This window comes from Colobus angolensis, unplaced genomic scaffold (assembly GCF_000951035.1).
Source record: "Colobus angolensis palliatus isolate OR3802 unplaced genomic scaffold, Cang.pa_1.0 Scaffold566, whole genome shotgun sequence".
Lineage (NCBI taxonomy): Eukaryota > Metazoa > Chordata > Mammalia > Primates > Cercopithecidae > Colobus > Colobus angolensis.
Window position 1 is genome coordinate 1012535 of NW_012119221.1, and position 21646 is coordinate 1034180.

Sequence of the window (21646 nt, forward strand, 5' to 3'; positions counted from 1 at the left end):
ATGGCACAAGTATACATATGTAACAAACCTGCACGTTATGCACATGTACCCTAGAACTTAAAGTATAATAATAAAAAATAAAAATAAAAAAAATAAAGGAGTATGAGTGACCACACTTAGATAAAATACATGTTAAGTATTTAAAATACAAGAGACAAATAAGAGTCAATTCATTAGGAAGATATAGCAATTATAAATATATACATACCCAACACCAGAGGACCCAAATATATTAAGCAAACATCAATAGAACTGAAGGGAGAAATAGCAGATGCAATAGCAGCAGGAGATGTCAATATCCCACTTTCAATAATGGACAGATAATCCAAGAGAAATCAAGAAGGAAAGCATCGACTTAAACAGTGTATCAGTACAGTCATCCTTCATTATCAGAGATGGACTGGTTCCAGGAACCCCCACCAAATATTAGCATCAAAATCTGCAGATGCTTAAGTCCCTTACATAAAATGATGTAGTATTTGCATATAACCTATGTGCCTCCTCCCCTATACTTTAAATAATCTCTAGATTACTTATAATGCATAATACAATGTAAATACGATGTAAATAGGTGCTATACTATATATTTTTTTAAATTTTTATTATTTGTAAAAGGTTTTATTCTCTGAATATTTTTATCCACAGTTGGTTGAATCCACAGATGTGGAACCTTCAGATACAGAAGGCCAACTGTACAGACCAAATGGACCTAACAGACATACACAAAACATTCCACACAATAACAGCAGAATACACCAGTATTCTCAAGTACACAGAGAACGTTCTCTAGGACAGATCACCTAACAAGTCACAGAATAAGTTTTAACAAATGTAAGGTTGAATTATACTGAGTATCTTCTCTGATCACAGTGAAATGAAAACAGAAATCAGTATCAGAAGGAAAACGAGAAAATTCATAAGTAGATGAAATTTAAACACACTGTTGAATAACCAAAGAGTCAAGGAAGACATCAAAAGAGAAATCAGAAAACATCTTGAGACAAACGAAAACACAACATACCAAAATGTATGGGATGCAGCAAAAGTGTTCCGACAGGGAATCTTATTTCAGTCAATGTCTGCATTAAAAATGAAGAAAGATTCCTGCTAGCAGGTGTGCTTAAAAAAAAAAAAAAAATCTCAAACAACCTAACTTTACACCTCAAAGAACTAGAAAAAGAACAAAGCCCATAGAAAGCAGAAGGAAGGAAATATGATTCGAGTAGAAATAAAACAGTGAATAGGAAAAACAACAACAAAACAAAACAAAACAAAACCTAAGAGTTGTTTCTTTGAAAAGACTAATTGACAAACCTTTAGCTACATTAGGAATAAGAGAAGACTCAAAATCAGAAATAAGGGGAGAAATTACAACTGATATCACAGAAATAAAAAGGCATTTTTTTTAGACAACTCAATAAATATACACCAACAAATTGGATAACCTAGAAAAAAATGGATAAATTCCCAGAAATATGCCATCTACCACCAAGGCTGAATCATGAATAGAAATCTGAACAGAGTTCACAGCAGCTTTATTTGTAACGGTCTAAAACTAGAAACAACCCAGATTTCATTGACAGTACAACGGATAAACAAAATGTGGTATTCACATAATGGAATGCTATACAACAAAGAGAAGACTATATGCAACAGCACAGATGACTTTACAGGAGAGTATATAGTTTTTTTAAGAATAGACAAATTAATCGATAATAAAAGTCAGAATGATGAAATAAAAAAAGAAAATCTGAGCAGACATGTATAACTTGTAATTATATTGAATCAAAAACTTTACAACAAAGAAAAGCCCAGGACCATATACACGACTTCACTGAAGAATTCTACCAAACAGTGAAAGAATGAATACCAATCCCCCTCAAATGCTTCCAACAAACTGAAAAGGGAACACTTTCAAACTCTTTATGAAGCCAGCATTATGCTGATATCAAAGCCAAAGACACCATAAGAAAAAAACTACAGACCATATTTCTGATTAATATTGATGAAAAATTCTCAACAACATACTAGCAATCCAAACGCAACAGTAAATTAAAAGGATTATTCAACATGACCAAGTGGTATTTATCTCTGGGATCTGAGCAAGGTTCAACATATATTAATAAAACCAATCCATGTGCTACATACCACATTAACAAAATAAAGGATAAAAATCATATTAGGGATCTCAACTGATGCAGAAAAAGCATTTAGCAAACTCCAATGCCTATTCATGATTTAAAAAAACACCATTCAACAAACTAGGCATAAAAGGAATTTATAAACCAGGAAAAGGAGGAATTTCTCTTTCTTAAAAAACAAATTGGTTTGAAAATTATGTCCTTGACCCAGTAATTTCACTTTGAGAAATAAGAAAATAATCAAAGATGCCTCTAAACTTTTATATTCATTGAGATATTATTAAAAATAATAAAGCTAAGCCAGTCACAGTGGCTCACGCCTATAATCCTAGCACTTTGGGAGGCCGAGGCGGGTAGATCACTTGAGGTCAGGGTGGACCAGCCTGGCTAATATGGTGAAACCCCATCTCTACTACAAATACAACAATTAGCTGGGTATGGTGGCACACACCTGTAATCCCAGTTACTCGGGAGGATGAGGCAGGAGAATCGCTTGAACCCAGGAAGCCGAGGTTGCAGTGAGCTGAGATAGCGCCACTGCACTCTGGCCTGGGTGACAGAGCGAGATTCTGTCTCCAAAAAAATAAAAAATGAAATAAAAATAGTAAAGCTAGAACAAATTTAAATGTCTAACTGCATTAACAGTGGCATGAAAAGATATCAGACATAAACCTGAATATACCAAAAGGATCAACTGTGATTGCTCCTAGGTAGTTTATGGATGGTGTTTTTTTGTTCCTTCTTTAGTACTTTCTAAAATTTCTCAAATGAACATGCATTACTTTTATAATCAGAAAACTTAAGTGCTGCATTTTTTTTCTTTTTCTTTTAACTGTCCAATACTAGAGGCCTAGCTATACATCAGGAGGCTAGTAAGATAAAACACAACCTGTTATCTATTCCAGAGAACAAAAACTTAAGTAATAGAGACTATTTTTCTATGTTCTAGTCATTTAAAGAAAAAAAGTTTCATCTAGTTAATAATTTTAAATTAATTAAAAATGGCTAACTCAGAAATTTCAATTTTAAAAATTAAAACTACAGTTTTTCCCTAACCTAATAACCTACTGACCCACTGACCTATTTTGGAATTTAGGTTTGTTAATTCTGATACCACAGGTATTTCGGGAACTGACGGATCTATTAACGTTAATTAAAGGTAGTGCTGAAATTTAATTGACTGGTATAATACAAAACGCAAGCAACAAACCTTAACTACGTTTATTACCATTTATGAAAAATTCTAACTTGCTTCTGCAGATTACTGATTTTGTATTATAAATGAAATGATAATTATTTCTAAGAGAAGAACTATTTTAACTTGCAAAGAAAGGCCCAAACATTTAATACTTTTTAGATTCATTGTTTAATGTACGAGGAAAAAATGAAATTAAACAGTAGTTCTCAATTTATTCAATATTGAAAGTATCAGCCAACTCTACAACCAATATAAGGTACTGGCAAAATAAAACACATATTTGGTTTTACAGCTATCTCTACAATCAATTTAAATTTGAAAACTGACCTGTAAGAATAACAATCACATCCCAAACCATTTTGAGGGGGTGGGTGGTTAATTTTACTTTTTTAAAAATTATTTTTAATTTTATATTTTAAGTTCTAGGGTACATATGCACAACGTGCAGGTTTGTTACGTATGTTTACATGTGCCATGTTGATGTGCTGCACCCGTTAACTCGTCATTTACATTAGGTATATCTTCTAATGCTATCGCTATCCCTCCCCGCTCCCCCCACCCCACGACAGGCCCCGGTGTGTGATGTTCCCCACCCTGTGTCCAAGTGTTCTCATTGTCCAAACCAGTTTTATGAACCAAACCGCTTAGAGCCAGAGAGGATTCCGGCTCAAGACAAACATCAACTGATACTATAACTCTAGCCTGCTGAATGTCAAGATGTGAGATATTCACTAAACCTCATTAAATAAACAAAAACAAATAAATTTATAATACAGTTCTCTTAGTAGGACAATACTATTCCAATGATTCAACTAATATATATATATAATATATATATTACAAAAACATATATATATATTTTTGAGACGAAGTCTTGCTCTGTCACCTAGGCTGGAGTGCAGTTGTGCAATCTCGGGTTGCTGTAAGCTCCGCCTCCCTGGTTCACGCCATTCTCCTACCTCAGTCTGCCGAGTAACTGAGACTACAGGTGCCCACCACCATGTCCAGCTAATTTGTTCTATTTTTAGTAGAGACGGGGTTTCACCCTGTTAGCCAGGATGGTCTCAATCTCCTGACCTCGTGATCTGCCCGCCTCTGCCTCAGCCTCCCAAAGTGCTGGGATTACAGGCGTGAGCCACCATGCCCAGCCCCTAATATATATTTTTCAAGTAATGTCTGAGCTTTGTATTCATGTAATAGATTGATCTTGCCCAGAGAGTATAGGAGCACCTTATCCCCTTTTCAGAGATAAGACTGAGGCCTATATCTGTCCTCAGCCTCAAGTAAGCCCCACATAAAACCTGAAGGTGGAGGGAGAGCGCAAGCCTCAGAATGAATTTCACATGTAATCAGGTACCATAAACCTGAAGCTATACCACTCTATACCTGGCCTTCATCCTAACACCAGCAGTAAGAAAGAGGGAGCCCTGTGGTAGGCAGAATAACAGCCTCTGAGGAATGTCCATTCCCTCCTCCCTGGACTCTATGAAGATGTTACCTCACATGGCAAAAAAGGACCCTGCAGCTGTGATTAAGGGTAAGGATCTTGAGATGTGGAGATTCTCCTGCATTATCCAAGTGGGGTCCGAAACAATCATGTGAGTTCTTAAGAGCGAAGGACCTTTCCTAGCTGTGGTTTGATATACCAGAAAGAAGGGTCAAAAAGATGCCAAGTTAAAGGCATAAGAATGATACAATGGACTATAGGGACTCGGGGGGAAGGGTGGGAGGGGGGACGAGGGATAAAAGACCATACATTGGGAACAGTGCTCAAGTGATGGGTGCACCAAAATCTCAGAAATCACCACTAAAGAACTTATCCAGGTAACCAAACACACGCTATTCCCCCAAAACCTATTGAAATAATAATTCTTTTAAAAAGATGAAAAGTTGCTGGCTTTGAAAGTGAAAGAAGGTGGCCACAAGCCAAGGAATTCAGGTAGCCTCTACAAGCTGGAAAAAACAAGGAAACAGATTTTCTTCTGAAGCCTCCAGAGAGAAAGGCAGCCCTGCTGACACCTTGAGTTCAGGCCAGTGAGATTTGTGTTGGCTTTCTGAGCTGTAGAACCATAAAACAATACATTTGCATTGTTTTAAGCCATTAAGTTTGTGGTAATTTGTATGGTAGCAACAGAAATCTATATAGAATCTGGTTTCTCTCGATAAACCTGGCTCTCACCAACACCTCCCTTTCAATATTTACAGCAACCTGAATAGGAGATCATCAAAGCAAATCCCATTAACATCAGTCACCAAGAAATGCCCAGGACTCCCAAGACTTGCCATCCCTATATACTTTCATCCCTGTATACTCTGTATGTCTCTACACTGACCCCTTTTCTCTTCCACCCCCAATTCCCAAAATCTTTTTGCTGTGTCTTCTAGAACTCATGGTATATATCGTCGTTAAAATATCCTATTTCCTCAGTATTGTTGTACACTCTTCACTTTTCTTGCACCAACTGTAACCTCTCTCCCCTCTAGGAGTTCTGCTCTAGCTCCAGCCCTTTCAAACAATGGCTTCTCTCCCATGTGAGAGAAAATATGTTTTTTCTCCCATATCTCAGATGACCAAGCCTTGGTGGCAGAGTGAACTTCCTTGTAACTCATTGTCATTTGTCATTCACAAACCGTGGGATAAGCCCCTTCACTCCACGAAGGGTACTACCATCTCCAATACCTCTTTTGAATTTCAGTGTACACAAAATGATCCCCCCAAACTGGCCAGTCAGTTCCTTGATCTCTTCTGTAACAATTTTTTGTTCCACCCCACCTCCTACTCATTCTGCTAGTGTTACCCCAGAATTCTAATAACCAAAAGATTAACCATTACTAATAACCAAAAGACCCTCCGTATCCTCAATTTTAAGCACCTAACCCCTCTCTCTCACAAACTGGGATAGCACGTGATCCACTTGATGCAAAAAACACAAGCAAAAAAAAAAAAACTGCTGGGCGCAGTGGCTCACACTCGTAATCCCAGCACTTTGGGAGGTCGAGGCGGGTGGATCACCTGAGGTCAGGAATTCAAGACCAGCCCAGCCAACATGGTGAAACCCCATCTCTACTAAAAATACAAAAATTAGCCAGGCATGGTAGCACACGCCTGTAATCCCAGCTACTTGGGAGGCTGAGGCCGGAGAACTGCTTGAACCCAGGAGGTGGAGGTTGCAGTGAGCCAAGATCGCTCCACCGCACTTCATCCTGGGTGACAGAATGAGAGGCCATCTCAAAAAAACAAACAAACAAACAAACAAAAAAACTGACAATATAGCTCTAACTTATTTATGCTTGGTCTTTAAAAAAAAAAAGACTGTGCCAGCTCATAATTTTTGCTGGACCCTCAGTTTCTCTTCCTAGTAAAGGCACAAGGGAGTAAAGCAAGTTTATTTGATATGGTTGGGAAGACTAAATATAGTGACAGTCAACAATTAGTTAGGTTGTTAATTATCTTATATGAGAAATGCTTCATTCTTTTTCATGTTTCTCTAAACTCTAGCCTTCCTTTTGACCACTGAGTCCTTTATACACTTATCATATTGATAAGCTATTCTGTGGCAAAATGTGATGATTGCTTACCACTCTAATATAGTTCAAGTTGTGCTGACTATAAAAACTTTTTAAAACTCCAATTTACAGTATTTACTAACACAAACACATATAACGCAAACAATGAAAAACTTGTTCAGGGCTCCAAGGCTTCTGAAGATTTATTTATCACATTCTAAGACACCAATTTTCCTTTCTAGCTTTAGTCTATTTCTCTTTCCTCATTTCCCATTCTACCTTACTGTACACAGACTCCTTATTCTCCAGCTACAATAATAAGGAATCACGTCACCATTCCTAGATAGTAGAAAATAAAGACCTCTACGTAAAACAAAGGTTTGTCCATCAGTACCCAACATATTATCAACATAAATGTTTTAATACAATAAACTGGAACTGACCTTCACAGAAAATCATACTGTCATTCACATCAGGATTCAACTAATCACAATATAAACTTTGTTATTAGTGAAAAACTGAAGAGGTACTATGTGTTTCCTATGGCCTCTCTAAAAATTATCACAGAGTTAATGGATTAAAGCAACACAAATTTACTATCTTACAGTTCTGTGGGTGAGAGCCCAATACAGGTCTCACTGGGCTAAAATCAACGTGTTGGCAGGGCTGAATTTCCTCCTGGAAGCTCTGGCAGAGAATGTTTCCTTGCCTTTTCAAGCTTTAGAAGCCACCCATATTCTTTAGCTCATAGTTCCCTCTACCCCATCTTCAAACCAGCAGGAGGCCAAGTCCTTCTCAGGCTGCCATTTCTTCTGCCTCTTTCTTCCTTTATTACATTAAGCCCACACAGATAATCTAAGATAACCTCCATATTTTATGGTTAACTGATTAGCAACCTTAATTATTCCTTGCCATGTACCCTAACATAGTGGCAGGTTCCAGGAATCAGGATATGAATCTCTCTGAAGGGTCAGTATTCTGCCTACCACGTACCATGGACCAAGAAGTCTCTGTCTGGCAAAGACAAAATCAAATATTTTTTTGGGGAAAAGATGAAACATCAAAGGATAATCTGATCTATTAACAGATAAAAGACTACAGTACTATGCCAGTAGTTCCTAACTTCTAAACTATCTTATCCTTTCATATTTCTTAAAGGGAATTGAAAAATAATGTGTATGACAATTCAGGCTGCATGAGTTCAACTCTAACTATTTTAACTTTATTGCTATATGGTAGCAACAGGCTCTAAGGATATTCTTCTGAACGGAAAAATCTGTCAATGTCCAAATGAGTACTACGGCATATTTCCCCTTTTGGAAAATTAATTGTTACACCATAAACAAATATGATATAATTTATATGCGCTAAACAGATGTCCAAAAAAGATGAATTAAACCCCAGACTTTGTAGAAGTCTATTTTTTAACAGGGCAAATGTATGTAGATTTCTGAGATGGATCTCCAGAAAAAAAAAAAGAGATACAGAATTTTATCAACCTAAAAATAGTACAGAATTTCATTAGTACTATAAATCCTCTAGGGACTTCTTAGGAAATATGATTATTAAGTAGTAGTATGACAATACTAGGCTCAGAGCTAACTCATGAGATATTTAATTACAACTAATATGTATAAATATAAAGACAATGTTTGACGTATTATGCACTACATCTATGAGGTCACCAGAGCCACTTAAAACACCACCAAAAAATGCATCAAATTTCGAGGCCACAAATATTCCTCTTTGTGCAGTAATCATTTCACTGAAAAGATAGTTGTTTTGACTTATTAAAACTCGGGTAAACTGCCAGTTGCTTTTGTGTAGCAAAGTAGGCCAAGCAAATGCAAAATCATCTGAAAAGTATTTCAAAGAAGTTTAGATGCATCCTGAACCACAGATAATTCAGGGGAAAAAAACTACCATAAAGCATGTCTTCCTCACTAAAATAACCATTATATCTAAGTTATGTTTAGGAAAAAATGTACTCCCTTTGAACTAGAAAGTTTTGCAATATATAATTTATACATGTTACCTCTTTCTGTTTATCTTTCTGTCCCTATTTACTTTCAAAGCGTTCAAATTTTAAAAATTGATCTATTTAGTTCCTTATTATTATTATTATTTTAACCCACTGACTGTTTGATCCTTACCCTAAAATGGCAAGGTCTGGGAAAATGGCAGGCCAAGACGGTATCTCAATCTGTGGAGTGGCAGGGGAAATGGGGCCCAAACTGCACAGGTCTTTGCATCACGTAAGTAGGAGTAAATATAGGATAAATGAAGACATGTAGATAGTACAAGAATCCACCAGCCAGAAGGCCTGTGACTAGGTTTCACAGAATCCAACATGGACATAACAGGCATATTATAGAACAGACATATATACTCTTGATACAGAAGACACAAGATCTGATGAGATTTCTACTGATTCATCTTTAGGCTCACTGACTCTTCTGTCATCTCCATTCTGTTATTGAGCCCATGCAGTACATCTGTATTTCATATATTGTATTTTTCGGCTCTGAATTTTCCATTTGATTATTTCATATGGTTTTTATTTTTCAGAGAACTATTTTCCCACTCATTTCAGAAGTGTTCACTTTTACCTCATGAGCATGAGTACTTTAAGGCTTTTTTCTGACAATTCCATCATCTGGATCATCTCAGAGTTGTCATCTGCTTATGTTCTTTTCCCTTTAAAAATGGTCAGATTTTACTGTTTCTTTGTGTGTCAAGTAATTTTGGATTATATCCTGGACATTCCAGATATTAAGTTATGAGATTCTAGGTTCTATTAACATCCTCTAAAGCAGTAGTCCTCAACCTTTTTGGCACCAGGGACTGGTTTCATGCAATACAATTTTTCCATGGACAGCGGGGATGGTTTCTGGACAAAACTGTTCCACCTCAGATCATCAGGCTTGTTAAGTAAGATTCTTACAAGGAGCATACAACCCAGATCCTTTGCACTCACAGTTCACTGCAGGGTTCATGCTCCTATGAGAATCTAATGCTGCTACTGATATGACAGGAGGTGGAGCTCAGGTGCTAACGCTCATTCACCAGTCACTTACCTCCTGCTATACGGCCTGGTTCCTAACAGGCCACAGTACCAACATTTCTTCAGTTTTCAAAGCCTTCACTATGCCTGTTCCTAACAGGCCACAGTACCAATCATTTCTTCAGTTTTCAAAGCCTTCACTATGATGCTTGAATATACCCTCCGCACGCATCTCTCAGGGGCAACTCTGGGATTTAAGCAGTGGTTTATAATGTAGTTCAGCTCTCTAGGTCTTTGCTATGTTTCTTTGGCTCTGTTCCATGTACATGTAGCTCATGAATGCGGTAGGACCTTTGTGCGTTCATACACACAATTAGGGAATCTCCCCCTACATTATTTCTCTTCTCTCTGAGATTTCCAAAGCATGCTCCAGCTTCCAGAGTTCTCTTTCCCAATTCCTCTGGCCAGAGAGATGGCTTTCTTCTTGGGATTTTAAGTGCACGTACCACTATGGTAATGTAATTTTACAAATGGAGATGGTCTCAGGACAGGGCTGGGAGAGGGAAAAAACGGGAGACTTTTCCTTGTCCTATGACTAGAAATACAGGGTTTCTCTTAGAGTTTTTGCTAACTGCTGCACTCAGTATGTACTTCTACAACCCAGCTTACCATTTGGTTAAAGCTGGATAACAAAAAGAAAAAAATGGTAAGCTAAGCACTATACAAGCTATACAGGTTTTGACTTCCCTTCTCAGTTTGCCTATTACTGTTTACTTTTGAAAGTCTTCAGATAATTGTTTTTGTTTCTATCTAGAGGATTTTTGTTGTTGCTGTTGTTTTGTTTGGCAGGTGGGGAGAGGGGTTGTTTTCGGATAGGGCCTCACTCTCTCACCAAGGCTGTAGTGCAGTGGTGTGAACACAGCTCCCGGTGGCCTCAACCTCCTGGGCTCAAGCAATTCCCTGCCTCGGCCTCCCACGTAGCTGGGATTACAGGGACACACCATCATGCCCTGTTAATTTTTAACTTTTTAATTTTTTGCAGAGACAAGATCTTATTATGTTGTCCAGGCTGGTCTCTAACTCCTGGGCTCAAGCAACCCTCCTGCCCTGACCTCCCAAATTGATGGGATTAAAGGCGTGAGCCATAGCACTGGCCTAACCAGGGTTTTAAGTTCTAATCAGAGAGACTTACTTCACTTCTGGCTATCCAGTATGTTTTATCCATTTCCCAATTAAATTTCACCTAATGGCTTTACTAGTCACAACTAATTGTTATCTAGAATCATTATTTCATTAGGAGTATGCACTGTGGTGAGTTTGTAAGCCAATCATTCTCCAGTGTTTCTGTTTGTTTGTCTGTTTTTGTGCTTGTTTTTGAGACAGAGTCCTCTGTCACCCAGGCTGGAGTGCAGTGGCACAACCTCAGCTCACTGCAGCCTCGATATCCTGGGTTCAAGTGATCCTCCTGCCTCAGCCACCTCAGCAGCTGAGACTACAGGCATGTACCACCATGCCTAGGGCTAATTTTTGTGTTTTTAGAAGAGACAAGGTCTTGCTATGTTGCCCAGGCTGATCTCAAACTACCAAGCTCAAGCAAACCTCCGCCTCAGCCTCCCAAAGTGTTGAGATTATAGGCATGGACCACCACACGAACTCCAATGTTTCTTAATAGCTACAATTCTTCTAAAGATATGCTTTCCCTCTTGACTATTTGGTAGTTCTGGAATATAAACTGTACAGAAAAAGATTAATAAATGGTTGACTTTTTCCTTTCACTTACCAATTATTTTCAGAATAATAAATTGGTGTCTATGAGGGATTTTTAAAGAATTATTATGAATTCTTGAATTCTTATATATTTGTATATCTCAATCTACTATAATCATTACACTTTTTAGTATTCATTTATATTAAAATTTCTGTCTTTTTTTTTTTAAGAGACAGGATCTCACTCTGTCACCCAGGTTGGAGTGTAGTGGCATAATCACAGCTCACTGCAACCTCAAACTCCTAGGTTCAAGTGACCCTCCTGCCTCAGCCTTCCAAGGAGCTGGGACTACATGCATAAGCCACCATGCCTGGCTTATATACATATATATATATATATTTTTTAATTAGTCAAACGCAGTGGTGAGATGAGGGGGGAAGAGTAGAATAAGGAGTTCAATCTGTAACTGACTGTGAACAATCAAATGAAATAACCCATTACCTTTAGACTAGTCACATTACACTTTTTAAAACCTATTTTTATGGGAAATTACAAATATACACAAAGTAAGAAGAATAATATAATTAATCCTATATATCCAACACCCAGTTCCCACAATTATCAACTCATGGCTAATCAATCTTGTTTCATCTATTTTGCTCCTTCCCTTCCTCTCCATTCTTTTGGATTATTTGAAGCAAATCCCAAGTACTGTATCATTCCATCTGTAAATAGTCCAGTATATTTGTATAAATTACAAGAGCTTTATAAAACATAACTACAATATCATTATCATACTTTAAGAAGTCAACAAAAGACAGATAAGACCTTTCTGTACATGCAAAATAACAAAACACCCTGAGAGAAACTATAAAAGTCTAAATATAAGAAGGCATACAACCTCTCAATTGACTGGAAGTCTCAACATTGAAAAACATCCAATATCTCCAAATTGATTTATAAATTCTACACTAAGCTAGACAAAATCCAATCAGTTTGTGGTGGGTGGTGGGGAGGACTGCTTATAAGCTGAGTGCAGAATTTTTATTGAAATTCAAAGGACCACGAAAGCCAAAGTAATTCTGAAGAACAAATTAGAGCATTTAAACTATCAGATATCATGACTTATTATAAAGCTACAGTAATTAAAAGAGTATGGCAATGGCACAACAGACAGACCAACAGAATAGAGTCCAAAAATAAATCCATGAATAAACAGTCCCTTGAATTACAACAAAAGTATACTGCATTACAATAGAGAAAGGATGATATTTTCAATAAATACTACTGGAACAACTGGACTTTCACACAGAAAATAAAACGAACTATGAGGCTTACATATACATAAACCTAAATGCAATAGTTTTAACAGTCAAGTTTTTATAGAAGAAAACATAGATAACATCTTCTTGGCTTTAGGGTAGGCAAAAATTTCCCTTTTTTTTTTTTTGAGACGGAGTCTCGCTCTGTCACCCAGGCTAGAGTGCAGTGGCATGGTCTCAGCCCACTGCCAGCTCCGCCTCCCGGGTTCACACCATTCTCCTGCCTCAGCCTCCCGAGTAGCTGGAACTACAGGCCCCCACCACCACACCTGGCTATTTATTTGTATTTTTAGTAGAGACAGGGTTTCACCATGTTAGCCAGGATTGTCACGATCTCCTGACCTCGTGATCTGCCTGCCTTGGCCTCCCAAAGTGCTGGGATTACAGGCATGAGCCACTGAGCCTGGCCACAAAGATTTCTTAAATGAAACATAAAAAGCACTAACCATAAAAAAATTTGATAAAATGGACTTCATTAAAATTAAGAAATTATCTTAATCAAGATTAAATAAGAGTGAAGAAGCAAGTCAAAGTCTAGGAAAGATATCTTTAATACAACTGAACAACTGAAATTACCTATTTCTGGGATAATCAAGACAACCAACTCAACAGAAAAATCAGCAAAACACATCAACAGTCATATCCCAAAAGAGGATATTCAAATGGTCCACAGGCATCTGAAAATATTCTAAGCCTTTTAAATGATCAGGGAATTATGAATTAAAACTACAATAGACCTTTACTACACATGCTCCATAAGAGCTAAAATTAAAAACACTAATAATTTCAAGTGTTGGTGAGGATGTGGAACAATGAGAACTCTTTGTACACTGCTAATAGGAATGTAAATTAATTTAACTACTTTTGGAAAACTAGGATAATCTCCTAAAGTTAAATATCCAAATACCTTAAGACTCAGCAATTTCACTCTTAGGTGTTTACTCAACAGAAACGTGTACACATGTGGACCAAAAGACACGCTCAAGAATGTTCACAGAAGTATTCTTCATAACAGCCAATCCTAGAAACACCCCAAATGTTCATCACAGTAGAATACTGACATATCCATACAATGAAGTACTTCACAGCAACAAAAGAAAAGATGAACCACTGATACATGCATCAACATGGATGAGTCATAAACAAGATTTTAAAAGGCTAGGCACAGAATTCAAAAATAGACAATACTAATGAATACTGAATGAGTCACATAATAGTTACCTTCGGGAGTGTGTAATAACTGTTAAGGGGCATGAAGGAGGCTCCTTGGTTGATGAAAATGTCCTATATCTTATTCTTGATACTGGTTAAACGGGTGTTGACTTCATAAAACTTCATCAAAATGACACTCAGGATTTATGCACTTTATAATATGTGTGTTATAATTTGATGAAAGAGTAAACAAAAGTTAGTGATACCATGTCAGTCCCTTGATTTTTTAAATTTAATTTTTTTGTTATTTTATTTGTCTATGAAATTAAAAAGTCTAGTAAGTTCTACATCTGCCTGCCTCTTTGTGGGTACTAAAAGTCATGTTCACGTTCTTTCTTAACACAATTTACTGAGGAATTGTCTTGGTATGTGGATCCTTCCCATAACAGAGGTCAACAGAAAGTCTAGCTTGAAGCTACAGTTATCCAATATTCACAAACTAGAAAATTCTAACACTGCAGGTACTTCTTAGTGTAATTATAAATGATCAATTTTTCTTTATTACATTCCAGATCACTAGTTTCCACAGCTTCTATTTGGCAAAAAGAGGTTAAAAAATAACATCAACAAAAAAAACACACAACTTGAGGCTTCACATCTAAGTTTAGTTTTAGCTGGAATTGAAAACATTCAGCAAATCAAGGCAATGTATCACAATAAGGGTGTTATAAGAATGAAATAAATATTAAATGTAAAGTGTTTGGAATATAATGCCTCGAACAAAGTAAACACTCAAAAGTGTCTGTAATTATTAATACAATTCTAAGAAACACATGTAACAGACCCTTATTCTTGAATTTCCTTCAAAATATAATAAATATATGGTAGCAAAACCAGACCCACTTTTAAACAAAGCATTTTTATGGAGTTGAGAACAAAATCAATTTTAATGAATCTGAACTGAATATATTAAAGTACAGGATCAATAAAAACTTAGTAAATGTTATTCAAGAATTTTTTAAATTCTAAATTATACTTATTGGTATTTAACTACAACCCTACAATTAAAATAACTGAGATAATCAGGAAAAATACTGGTAACAGAAAGAACTCATCTTTGCATTGCATTTTTTACATTTGCAAAGTTGTATTTCATTTCATCACCATATTACTATAAAATAATTAAACCTATTTTATAAAACAATTAAATCCAGCAAAGAATTGCAGAACAGGCCAGGTGCAGTGGCTCATGCCTGTAATAATCCCAGCACTTTGGGAAGCCGAGGCGGGCAGATCATGAGATCAGGAGTTCGAGACCAGCCTGGTCAACATAGTAAAACCCTGTCTTTACTAAAAATACAAAAATTAGCTGGGTATGATGGCACACACCTGTAGTCCCAGCTACCTGGAAGGTGGAGGCAGGAGAATTGCTTGAACCCGGGAGGCAGAGGTTGCAGTGAGCCGAGACAACACCACTGCAATCCAGCCTGGGTGCCACAGCAAGACTCTGTCCCCGTCCTCCCTCCGCCCAAAAAAAAAAAAAAAATCACAGAACAAAGAATATTTATACTTGTGATCACATAATCATATACCACCCAACAAAAAAAATTCTTTTCAATAACAGTACCATCTTGTAAACAAAGTATATGTAAAAGCAGTTTGAAAAAAAACCGGGGGGCTATATTTTTTAAACCTATTGCAATACTGTAAGTATATTTTTAACAGAAATAAATGTTAATTTAAAAGTAACAGTAGCCAGGCAAGGTGGCTCACACCTGTAATCCCTGCACTTTCTTCTGCCTCAGCCTCCCGAGTATCTGGGACTACAGGTGCCCGCCACCACGCCTGGTTAATTTTTTGTATTTTTAGTAGAGACGGGCTTTCACAATGTTAGCCAGGATAGTCTCGATCTCCTGACCTCGTAATCCACCCGCCTCAGCTTCCCAAAGTGCTGGGGTCTCTGCTTTAACTACAGACATGTGTCATGGGGATACATTCTGAGAAATGCATCCTCAGGCAATCTGTCATTGTGCCAACATCACAGACTGTATTTTACAGACCTAGACGGCACAGCCCACAACACACTTAGGCTACATGGAATAGCCTATTGCTCCTAGGCTACAAACCTGCACAGCATGTAACGGTACTGAATACTCAAGGCAACTGTAACACAATGGTAAGTATTTGAGTATCTAAACATATCTTAACATAGAAAAGGTAACGGGTTGTGCCATGATGACCTGATGGCCATGATGTCACCAGGCAATAGGAATTTTTCAGCTCCATTATAATCTCATGGGACCACTGTTGTATATTTGGTCCATCACTGACCACATAATGCATGACTGTACTTAACTGCTGCTATAGCCTAAAAGCAGTCACACATAAAACCTAAAAAATAAGAGTGGCTAATGTTCTAATAAAGCTTTACTCATAAACACTAAAAATTAAATTTCATATAACTTTCACATGTCACAAGTTAGTCTTCTTGAGATTTTTTTTCAACCATTTACAAATGCAAATACTACTCTTAGCTAGTGAGTTATACCAAAGAAGGCATTAGGCTGAATAAATCTGATGGTGTGCAGACCCCAATGAAGGCCTGCTTGTAAATAGGAGCTGCAGTCTGGCTCTTCTTTTACCTCAGTCAACTGATACTTTATACCTAAGGCCTGGCAGGAAATAATTCTTATTTGACTTTCAGTCATTTGCAAATCATCTTCTTTAAACTCAGAAAAAGATAAGTTATGATTCTTACTTTAGAGTACTCGTTTTGACAAATTTCAGGAATTGCTAAAATACTTTACATCTGGATTTCAATTACTTTTCCCAATGAATACCTTTCTTACTCCTCATAAGAATGAAAACTCCAAAGATAAATAAAAGCTGCCACATAGCAGATCATTCCCCAAGTATTTTTATAATTCTACCAGGACACTGCAAATCCCAACCTACCATGATTAAGGGAAAAAAACAAAGATAGCATACCTTTGAGCTCAAAATGATGATTGAAGGTATCTAGTGAAACTCGCGAAGTTCTAAAGACTCATTTAAGAGGACTGTAGAATTATCCAAAGCCATCTTACAATGCGATAGAATCAGCTTCTGAGCTTCAGCAGCTTTGCGGGAACAAATAAAAATTCTGTAAAAAAACAGCAGTTGCTGAAATAATGCTACCCAAATTTTAAGTAACATTATTATCTCTAGTGTTTTTGTTTCATCGACGTATAGAACATTTATTGCGAGCCTCCTCTACGTGCCAAGAATTGGGAATGTGTCAATAAACAGAGCAGATCTCATCAACCCCTCTGGGAACTCAACCTGTAGGGCAACTGTAAATGGGACAAAAAGTTTGAAAAATCACGATGGTGTGAAGGGAAAGCCTAATAGAGATACAAACCAGTTTGCTGGGAATTGGTTAGAAAAGTTCTCCTGGGATGGGTGTGGTGGCTCACACCTGTAACCCCAGCACTTTGGGAAGCCGAGGCAGGCGGATCACTTGAGGTCAGGAGTTCAAGATCAGCCTGGCCAATATGGTGAAACCTCGTCTCTACTAAAAATACAAAAATTAGCCGAGCATGGTGGCATGCACCTATCATCCCAGCTACTGGTCAGGCTGAGGCTGGAGAATAGCTTTAACCCGGGAGACGGAGGTTCCAGTGAGCTGAGATTGAGCCACCGCACTCAGTCTGGGTGAAAGAGCAAGACTCTGTCTCAAAAAAAAAAAAAAAAGGTTCTCCTAAAGGAGGAGAATTTAATGCAAGAATGTGTATGATCTAGCCAAATAAAGCAAGAGGGGAGAGGTGAGAAAGAAAATTTTTTGTCCAAAGGGAACAGTGTGTTCAAATGGCCAGGCGTAGGTGAAAATATGACATTTGTGTGGAAGTAAAATAAGTCCAATGTGGATGCTCAGAATAAAACAGGAAATGAGAAAGGACATTTCCTGAGACAAGATGGGCAAAGAAAGAAAGTAAAAGGTGAAGCAATTTGCCCTGAATCACACAGGGCTAAAGGCAGAGTCCATTTTAAACCCTTACCACTTGTCTGCAATATACTAGCCATTCTGACATTCTGAGCAGGAAGCTAAAAGTTCCTAGAGAGGATTTCAGGGGACTTTTGGAAGAGCCCAAGGAAGAACTGCCCTGGGCCAATAGTTGACCTTGCCATGGATGGATAAAAGAATCAACTGACCATCAAGGGTCCAATGTGCAGAATGAGAAAAAAGTCTCATCACAATTGTCAATAATTAACAATTACTAAGCACTTTACTATGTGTAAAGCCCTGTTTTAAGCACTTGACATGTATTAATTCAATCCTCACAACATCACTATCAAGCAAGTGCTCTCATTATCCTATTTATCTAGTATGATTTTAATGACACAGTCTAATCACAGCTATTAATTTTCTTGTACTGACAAAATTCACAGAAATGTCAACAATACTTCTTGACACAATATTGAAAGCACTTTAGTTACTCTTCTATCAGAAAAGTAGTTTAAATATCAACAAAAAAAAGACTTTAGAATATTAATTTGGTTCCTTTAGCTTTTCTAATTTAATACCACTGTTTTAGGTTCACATAAAAAACTGAGGGTAAAGTACAGAGATTTCCCATATACCCCCAACTCCATTAATGCACAGCCTTCCCCATATTCAACATTCAGCACCAGAGTGGCACATTTACTACAATTGACAAACCTACACGGACACATCCTTATGACCTAAAATTTATAGTTAACTTTAGGGTTCACTTTTAGTGCTACACATTTTATGAATTTGGACAAACATAATGGCATACATCCACTATCATATCATACAGAATAGTTTCACTGGCCTAAAAACCCTCTGTGCTCCGCATATGCATCCCTCCCCTCACTAACCCCTGCACCACACTCATCTTTTTATTACCTCCACAATTTTGCCTATTCCAGAATGTCATAAAGTTGGAATCACACAGTATGTAGCCATTTCAGACATTTAAGATTCCTCCATGTCTTTTCGTGGCTTGATAATTTCTTTTTGGCACTGAATGACATATTTCATTGTCTGAATACATCACAGTTTATCCGCTCACATAATGAAAGACACTTTGGTTGCTTCCAAGTTTTGGCAATTATTTAAAAGGATGCTATAAACTTCCACATAAAGATTTTTGTATGTACATAAATTTTCAATTCTTTGGTTGCTAGATCATATGGTAAGACTACGTTTAGTTTTGTAAGAACCTGCCAAACTGCCTTTCAATGAGGCTGTACCAGTTTGCATTCTAACCAGCAATGAATGAGAGTTCCTGTTGCTCCACATCCTCACCAGCACTGGGTGTAGTCAGTATTCTGGATTTTCACCATTCAAATATGTATGTATCTCATTTTAATTTGCATTTCCATGATAACAGATGATATGGTACATCTTTTCATATGCTTCTTGCTGTTTGTATATCTTCTTTGGTAAGGTATCTGTCAGCATACCTGGCCCATTTTTTAACTGGTTTGTTGGTTAAAGCTGTTAAGTTTTAAGAGTTTGTTGTGTACTTTGGATAAAAGTCCTTTATCAAATATGTCTTTGGCAAATACCTTCAAGTCTGTGGTTTGTCTTTTTATTCTTTTGATAAGTACCTTTCACAGAGCAGAAATTTTTAATTTTAATTAAATTTTTTTCTAACATGGAATATGTCTTTGATGTGGAGGATAAAAACTCGCTGCCAAACCCAAAGTCATCTAGATTTTCTCCTATGTTGTCTTCTAGGAGTTTTATACTTTTACAACTTACATTTAGGTCTATGATCCATTTTGAGTTAATTTTTATGAAGGGTATAAGGTCCGTCAAGATTCACTTTTTTGCACATGGACAGTTGTTCCAGTACCATTTGTTGAAGACTATATTTTCTCCATTGTATTGTCTTTGTTCCTCTGTGAACCATTAGTTGACTATGCAATAATGCATTGCATAACAATATTTCAGGACAGACCATATAGATGACAGTGGTCCCGTAAGATTATAAGAGAGCTGAAAAATTCCTATTGTCTAGTGACTTTATAGCTGTTGTAGCCATCATAACATTGTAGTGCAAATTACTTTTTAAATACATTTAGTGTAGTCTAAGTGTACAGTGTATATGAAGTCTATAGCAGTGTACACTAATGTCCTAGGCCTTCACATTCAATCAACGCTCACTCATTGACTCACCCTACGCAACTTCTAGCCCAACAATCTCCATGGTAAGTATTCTATATAAAGTACACCGTCACTTTTATACTGTATGTTTATGTTCCTTTTCTACATTCAGATACACAAACTCTTACTGTTACATTAAAATTACGTATAGTATTCACTACAGTAACATGCTGTACAGTTTAGGAACAACAGGCTGTACCATACAGCCTAGATGAAGAGCAGGCTATACATCTAAGTTCGTGTAAATATACTCCATGTTATTTGAACAATGACAAAATCATCCGACGATGCATTTCTCATCTCAGAATGTATCTCTTTCATTAAGTGACACATGACTATACTGATCTGGATCTATTCCTGGGCTCTCTATTCTGTTCCACTGATCTATTAAAATATTTGTCTATGCTGATCTATTAAAATATTTGTCTACGCTTTCACCAATACCACACTGCTTGATGACTGTAGTTGTAAATTAAGTCTTGAAGTCAGGCAATGTTGGATCTCCAACTTGTTCTTTTCTTTCAATTTTAAGTTGTCTATTCTGGGTCTTTTGTCTCTCCATATAAACTTATTGGAACCAGTTTGTTGATATCTACAACAAAGTGCAATTTTGACTAGGATTATATTCAGTCTACAAATAAAATTGCGAAGAACTGACATCTTGTTAATACAGTCTTCCTATCCATGAACATGTTACTTAGTTCTTGTTTGATTTCTTTCATCAGTTTTGAAGTTTTCTTTGTACATATTTTATATATATTTTATTAGATTTATATCCAAGAATTTATTTCAGGAGATATTAACGTAATGGTATTGTGTTTTTAATTTCAGAATTCCACTTGTTCACTGCTGGTATATAGGAACATAATCTACTTTTGCATATTAACCTTGTATCCTGCTACCTTGTGTTTATTGGTTCCAGTTTGTCAATTCTTTTGGAGTTTCTAAATAAACAATCATATCATCTTGCAAACAAAATGAGTTTTATTTCTTCTTTCCCAATCAGTATACATTTCATTTCATTTTCTTATCTTATTGCATTAGTTAGAACTTCCAGTATGATGCTGAAAAGGAGTGGTAAAACGGGACATCCTTATCCTGTTCTTGATCTTACTGGGAATCTTAAGTTCTAGATTCTCACCATTATGTAAAACATTAGCTATAGTTTTATTCTCACATTCATAAAATACTTTTAATCTTCCATTCATACCCCAATACCAATACCTAATTCAGTGATGCTCTTTACTGCATTTAGGCTGTTATGTCCCCTTATCTCTTTTTAAAAAATTATTATTTATCATTATGAGGCACAATTCACACACTGTATAACTCACCCATTTAAAACCTACGATTCAGTGTTTTTTATATTTACAGAGTAAACATAAATGTAAATTTATATTTACATATATAAACATATATATAATATGTATTTCGATTTA

The 21646-nt window shown here is 36.7% G+C and overlaps 1 protein-coding gene across 2 annotated transcripts in view; it reads right to left on the bottom strand.

The window, feature by feature from the left end:
• CLOCK (clock circadian regulator) overlaps nt 1-21646 on the bottom strand; it is a 121893-nt gene that overhangs the window by 67315 nt on the left and 32932 nt on the right. For both annotated transcript variants that reach the window (XM_011961707.1, XM_011961708.1), the window contains exon 2: nt 17021-17174. The gene's annotated coding sequence lies outside the window, so the exon portion shown is untranslated. The remainder of the gene's footprint in view (nt 1-17020; nt 17175-21646) is intronic.